Source organism: Osmerus mordax, chromosome 3 (assembly GCF_038355195.1).
Source record: "Osmerus mordax isolate fOsmMor3 chromosome 3, fOsmMor3.pri, whole genome shotgun sequence".
NCBI lineage: Eukaryota > Metazoa > Chordata > Actinopteri > Osmeriformes > Osmeridae > Osmerus > Osmerus mordax.
This window is the reverse complement of record NC_090052.1, coordinates 15,834,579-15,842,698: the sequence shown is the minus strand read 5'-3', so window position 1 is coordinate 15,842,698 and position 8,120 is coordinate 15,834,579.

Sequence of the window (8,120 nt, the reverse complement as noted above, 5' to 3'; positions counted from 1 at the left end):
TGTCATACTCAGAGGAATACTGTTAGTGCTTTATTACATGGTAGATTTTGGTAGCTATTTACACTTTAAACTCTTTGATTAGATTAGATATAACTTTATTCATCCCCGAAGGAAAGTTAAGATGTCACAGCAGCCCTAAAAGATTTACATCAAAGGGTCAACATAAAAAATACAAAATATATGCACAGTAATAATACAAGTATTCACAGTAGAAGCAGGGTGTGAATTATTCGGTTGGTTTAGGGGGGTCTGATCCCCCTAATTAAGACTTAGACCCCCCAAAAGAGGTAAAAAAATATGTTGGGGGTTAAACGATAAACACCCGGTCGATAAACACCCTGGAGAAGAAGTTGACCCCCCCGATTGTGATTGTATAATTCGCACTCTGAGTAGTATTATAAGTAATACTGTAGTAATACAAGTTTACACATTAATTGTACTAGTATACACAGTAAACAGTCCCTTTACATACTTCCTAGAAATATCATGTGGAGGAATAACAGGCCACATTTCAGAGCCAATCAACTTAGCCGACTCCAATCTGTAGTGTTGTTTTTTTCAGTCTTCTCCTTTGACAGGAAGTCACATTCCCGTCTCTTTCATAGTCCTGAACAATGTTCATTTGCCACTGGGGATGGGTGTACAGATCAAGAGGTTGTACTTCAAAGTCCCCACGTTGTTTCTTTTGATAAGAGTGTCTGCTAAATGAACACCTTGTTACTATTATTAAAATGTTGACAGCCATTAATCAATTACGACCCCACTTTCTTTTTAACAGATCACTGCAATTGGAATTCTTAATGTTGAGTGTTGATAGTAAAAATACTAAACCATCAAAAATATTCACACTAGCAAAACCTCGTAACATGACCAATGTTTGACATATCTTTGGGCAAGCTGTTGAAATCTACCTGTATAATTACAAGTTAGAAGAAACACATCAATGAATAAAATATCAGACTCCAATATGTAAACTCTAAAGCCCTACAGCAACTCAGAAGATTCTAAAGTTCTTCTTATCATGTATTTTAATTGGTAGTAAAAATACAGACAGAAAGTGAGCAACTTGACGTGCAATACAGACACAATTTACAGCAATTACGCAAGGCTGGATTCCAGCAGGCTCCTCCAGCTCCTCTTTTATTTTCATAGAGGATCCAGTGACAGTAATGAATCATAGTTAAGACTATACTGCAGTGTAAGCTTGCAGTTTATTAAACAGTCAGCAGCTCATTGCTTTTGATCCCCCAGAGTGTCATTGTAATAGATTACAGCTAGACATGCTGATGTTTCCCCAAACCATCCTCTCCCTTTTCCCACCACCTTTAAAACTTCATACCCCCACACAGGAGGCCATGGTGGATAAACAGACACACAAACGGGCCCTGGAGCAGACCTGGGCTTTGCAGTGTGGATGTTGTGACCTTGACTTGTGTTCTCCCCTGAGTGTTCAAGCTCTGTGGCTGAAGGGATGAATTTAATCACCATGTTCTCCAGTCTCTTGGACAGGTTTTCTTTGACATTGAGAAGAAGGACAAGGGATCCAACAGAAGAAGAGGATCTCACATGTGCCTAATTATCGCATATTTTGAGCTTTATGGACTGTGCTGGACTCACGTCCATCTAGTTTTCAGATTGGTGACCAGGACAGAAACGCATGTTTGATTACCGAGAGCACTACTTTACAATCAATACACATACAGTACCAGCTTGATGAATCAGGCTGTGCTATTCATTGACAGCTTTTTGAACTTGGTAGGAGGTGGAGACTTGTAAACACAGTTGTCGACCGGCAAAGGTATACACAACATGTCCAACAAACATAGAAACCAATGTGCCTCACCAACCTGCATCACGAACAGGAGGCACCCGCATCATGTAACAAATCAGCTGCCCCTTCCTCTCACTTGCTCCGCTTACGTTTTTTTCTCCAACAACACTCCCTGTGGTCATGTTGCACAAGAGGAAATAATCGGGCTGAACAGGTTCATGCTGAGCCCCTGGCTAATACACTCAGGAGTCCTTTCTTTAGGTTGGAGAGAGGTAAAGTGCCCGGCAGTATGCCATTACTGAGTTAAGAGAATCAAATGACCAGCCTGCTATGTTTTTACTGCATAATATTAACTTTCATTATGTCTATGTGCTGCAGTGTAGCTCGCTCTAATGTGTTGTGAAGTCAGCTGTTTGTGATGCACAGTAATCCTCTCCCTCCACATTGAAGATTATTCACAGTGGCTGGTGGAGCCAGCTTTGATGTTGAAGATTGGTATATTGGTCCTTAGCATAAAGTATGGAATATGGCCGTACTGTCAATCCAATGACTGCTGCGCTCAGCATCAGTGGATGTGAGTGCAGTCAACAAGATGCTGCTCTAACTGAGACAGAGCACCTCTGGGCTCCTGTTCCTGCTGCCTGTAACTTCCATAAAAGTCCACACATTTGCTAGGTCTGTAATTAATTATGATTTATGGCAAGGGGTTTGTAACCAGAGAGAGGATGTTGAATGGAATCTTTTGGCTGAGGACTGGGCTGAGCTACTCTGGGTATAATTTCTAACCCACTGTGGCTGTAGTGCTGCAGTCCCCTATTGAAAGTAATGTGTGTGTGTGTGTTGGTGTATGGGCATGTGTGAAAGAGTTTGTCAGTGTATATGGAGGGGTGAGGGAGGTGGGGTGGGTATGTGGATCAAGGACATCAGGTTTTCTACAGCGGCACAGTAGTAAATCTGACTCTTGCAGACAGAGGGAGTTGGACAAAGTGCTTTACAAAGCTGCTCAAAGCTTTGTCTGTGAGACATGATGTTTCATTGGTAAAGGTAGTTTTTGTATAAAATGAACTCTCATCAACCATACTCTATCCATAATAGAGTCATGGTCATAACTGTGAGAGAGATCTACATTATAAAGTAGAATTTCATTTTTAAGGCACATAAGAAGCTATGACATAGCATCACAAATCACTATAATTAAAGTCCAGTTTCTAAATAACCAATGTATTGTTTGCCCAGCAATGTTTCAAACATAAAATATGCTTTGATGAGGAGTAATATAAAGCATGTGCTAGTCATGTGATGTTGTACATAATACGTGCTGTTTGCCATCAGAATCATATGGATGAATGTGTCATGCTTGGAGAAGCGTTGAGCAAGAGGAGTAAAATCGACTTTTACCGGTGCTTAACTTTAATTGCGGCCCTTCATTGATTTAAATCAGCTACAGATCTATGACTAAAAGATTGAAAGTCAGGCATTTAAATGTTCCACAGAATGCTAATAACCTGAGGATTGTAAACACAATAAATTTACCATACAAGCCTCAGAAAGTTTCAATCCATATATGTAGCATGAGGTGAGAGGACCTATTCTGGGCAAATAAAAACATAATAGTGTCCTTACTTAACAATTTAATGTTAAGATACAGAATATGACTAAATGTAACTGACATGTTTCAGAGAAGACAAAAATGTAAATGAAAAGAATTTCAGTGGATAAAAACAATAGAAGGAAAAAAGCCACCCAAGATAGAAACAAGTTAGTTAGATAGGAAAACAAGATAGTTTTCCATCTTGGAAGCAAATGCAGAGCTCTGTTTAAAAAATGGAATGCTATAAACAAATCACCTTCCTGGTGCTGCACGTGATACCTATAGTCAACAACACCAACAAGCATTACTGACAGTATCTAATGTTCCATCTTGTTCATATGTGTTCAGCCAAACAGTTTCGCTGTTAATCTTGCAAAGTTTCTGTTGTAATTTCTGTTTGGTTGGCTGTTAGATTCGCCTTTGAAGTGTCTCTACATTTCCATTTGGAGTATATATATATATATATATATATATGCAGTTAGGTCCATAAGTATTTGGACATTGACACAATTTTCATCATTTTGGCTCTGTATATAACCACAATGGATTTGAAATGAAACAATCAAGATGTGCTAGAAGTGCAGACTTTCAGCTTTAATTTCAGGGTATTTACATCCAAATCAGGTGAACGGTGTAGGAATTACAATACATTTTATATGTGGCCCCCCCCCCCTTTTTAAGGGACCAAAAGTAATTGGACAATTGGCTGCTCAGCTGTTCCATGGCCAGGTGTATGTTATTCCCTCATAAAGGGAGTTTGTTATTTAATTGACAAGGAGCAGATAAAAGGTCTAGAGTTCATTTCAAGTATGGTATTTGTGTTTGCAATCTTTTGCTGTCAACTCTCAATATGAAGTCCAAAGAGCTGTCACCATCAGTGAAGCAAGCCATCGTTAGGCTGAAAAATCAAAACAAACCTATCAGAGAGATAGCAAAAACATTAGGTGTGGCCAAATCAACTGTTTGGTACATTCTTAAAAAGAACGCACTGGTGAGCTCAGCAACACCAAAAGACCCGGAAGACCACGGAAAACAACTGTGGTGGATGACAGAAGAATTCTTTCCCTGGTGAAGAAAAACCCCTTCACAACAGTTGGCTAGATCAAGAACACTCTCCAGGAGGTAGGCGTATCTGTGTCAAAGTCAACAATTAAGAGAAGACTTCACCAGAGTAAAGAGTTCACCACAAGATGTAAACCATTGGTGAGTCTCAAAAACAGGAAGACCAGATTAGAGTTTGCCAAAACATCTAAAAGAGCCTGTACAGTTGTACCAGAATGATGGGAAGAGAAGAGTATGGAGAAGGGAAGGAACTGCTCATGATCCAAAGCATACCACCTCATCAGTGAAGCATGGTGGAGGTAGTGTTATGGCGTGGGCATTTATGGCTGCCAATGGAACTGGTTCCCTTGTATTTATCGATGATGTGACTGCTGACAAAAGCAGTAGGATGAATTCTGAAGTGTTTCGGGCAATATTATCTGCTCAGATTCAGCCAAATGCTTCAGAACTCATAGGACGGCGCTTCACAGTGCAGATGGACAATGACCCGAAGCATACTGCGAAAGCAACCAAAGAGTTTTTTAAGGCAAAGAAGTGGAATGTTCTGCAATGGCCAAGTCAATCACCTGACCTAAATCCAATTGAGCATGCATTTCACTTGCTAAAGACAAAACTGAAGGGAAAATGCCCCAAGAACAAGCAGGAACTGAAGACAGTTGCAGTAGAGGCCTGGCAGAGCATCACCAGGGACGAAACCCAGCGTCTGGTGATGTCTATGGGTTCCAGACTTCAGGCTGTCATTGACTGCAAAGGATTTGCAACCAAGTATTAAAAGTGACAATTAGATTTATGATTATGTTAGTTTGTCCAATTATTTTTGATCCCTTAAAAAGGGGGGGGGCCACATATAAAATGTGTTGTAATTCCTACACCGTTCACCTGATTTGGATGTAAATACCCTGAAATTAAAGCTGAAAGTCTGCACTTCTAGCACATCTTGATTGTTTCATTTCAAATCCATTGTGGTGGTATACAGAGCCAAAAGGATGAAAATTGTGTCAATGTCCAAATACTTATGGACCTAACTGTGTGTATGTGTGTGTATGTACACACACACACACACACACACACACACACACACACACACACAATATCCTGAGAATAGCAATGTTACAGCCTGCTGTGTGGAGGATTGACTAGAGGCGAAGGATACTTTTACCTCTGTAAAGACTTCTCTCTTGTTTTAAGACAGATTCATAAATGCTAACTCCTGGAACCAAAATGCCTCATCAAATAATGAACACAGCATATTTCCCCTCCTGTCAGCTGAGACCATTAGACTAGAAAACATTTGCTTTATGTGACAGAGAAGGAAAAGTGATAAGTTTTTCATATCCCCTGGGTTACTCTGCGTGTGCCGGCTGACAAGGTTTTAGGCTCAGACTGTTAACCGTTCAAGACGGAAAGAGGATAGCTCTACAACTCATATGGACTAGGAGGCAGCTTGCAGGACTATTTACCATCTGGAAAAGAAATGCTGGCGAAAATAAGTGTATTTTGATTGCATGTGATTTGTATTTTGGTGACCAAAAATGTGGTCCTGCCTCAATTTCTTGACAAAGAAGATGTAAAGGCAGTCCAAAGACCAAAACTACTTTGTTGGGATCACATCCTCATCTCCAGACAACTCAGTGAAGAGGTTGTTTTTGAAGGGATGAGGTCAGAAAGATGTACCCAATGATTGTCTGTATTCATGCTGTCAATGCACCTGGTTAATTTGAGTCTTCCACTGTTAAAAACAGCATTATTATCGACAGTTATTACTCCAGATCCAAAATTGGATTGGACAGTATTTGTATTGGTTTGTGTTTTTTTCCTTGCTTGTTAGGTTTTCCTTCATATTACACGTGTTCAGTGAACCAACAGTAAATTACTCTCCAGTTTGAGTGTATTGGTTTTGATATTCAGTATGAGATGAAAAGTTAACCATGGGTTGCTTCTGTTATTTATTGAAATGGTGAAGATCATCATGCTAAATAATTGAATAAAGGACTGAGGCCAGGCTGTGAAAAGAATTAGAAGGTGCCTCCAGTCGTTTCATCTGCCCACTGCGGCAGGAGGGATTTCTCCAGTATTATCAAAGTTTTAACACAAAATGAAATCCTGCACTTGGGCTTTTGTTTTGAAACTGTCTCTCTAGGTCTGGTGGACCAAGTGTAATTAAGAGCACTTATTCAGTTTGATGCCTATGTTGAGAGAAACAGAACGAGAGAGAAGTGGAGGGCAGAGTATTATGGCAGGCACTTGCTCAAAAATCAGACCCTTTTGGTTAGACGTTATTAGCTCATATCTTGGTTCCCAAAAAAAGGGATGGAACCCAAACACTGGAGCTGAGGATCATCAATCTGCATACCAATCTGCAGTCACCAGGCCACTCTATAAATCAATAGACTGAATCGAGTCACTCTCACACATTCCCTCCAACCAGTAATTAAACATGTCTCAAACATCTCTGTACAATAATTCTATAATTCCTCTGCATACACAAATGGCTCCAAATGTGCATGTTTATTCAGTGTAATGGTGCGAGAGATATTACTTGGCAGCTTTCTTTTTTGAGATATGTTTTCCTATGTCTTCAACCAACTACAGTAATTGCAGAGCACATCTTAATCACTTCATTTCCTATTCATTCCATATCCCTTCATGAATAGCTAAACAAACAGACTAGTAGATCACACAGATAGATAGATGGACAAGAGGGATTGCAGCAGCTCTAGTGGCAGGATATTATATGGAATGGTACCTTTTTGATATTTAAGTGATTCAAGCCCAATGTTAGACTTTAGAATAGCTAACATTTAAATGCACATTTAATGCAAATCGTTCTTGGATGTTTGAACAATTAATGCTTGTCTGCATTTAAATATGGTCAGTAAATAATTTGTAAATAGAGATTGAATTGAAATCCAATTAAAAAACCATTGATGTGTGGCGGGGTGGACTGACTACGCCACTCTCACAGATGGGGTGAGAGACCCTTAGTTGGAAATACTATAACTACTCCTTGTGTCCCGTCCAATCAAATGAACTGTACAGAGACTGTGGTATCAAAAATATACAACGTTTTTTTATACACAATAATAAAATCCAAAAGGTATTTAATAGTACATTATAAAAATAATTCACGGCAAACCAAAGCACACGAGGTAAGCACAACAAACCACTCCTCAAACCAAACAACTTGAAAACAAATATAAATCAAAATGTGGGAAAAAGAGTGGCAGGCACTAAACACCGACTGCTATTGGGTTTAGACCCCGCAACTCACTTGATCACCGTCAATATCCCGCTGACCTTGGAACTGATGCCTAAGGCATTAGGTTACTCAAACAGCAAAAACAATTGCCTCCAGTACTACTCCTACTTAAACTATCGCGGGCCTCATTAAGAAATGAGCGCCAGCTGTGAGTTACCTAGCTCCTGGGTCCTAGAGCTACCCGGTTACAGATGCATGGATACACAGAAGGTAATGTCCCTCCTGTAAACAAGTCTCAGTTTGGTTTTGATTCCTACAACATACTCCTTTTATTCCTACATTATACTGTAATATATGTATTGGGTTAGGACTGTACTGTTGGCTGATGATATCATCACATAATAATGTTATAGTGTTTAAAGAGTTTATATTGTAACATACAATAATTCAAAATGTTTGTATTTTGTTTGTGAATAGTTAATTCTCCCCAAATGGTG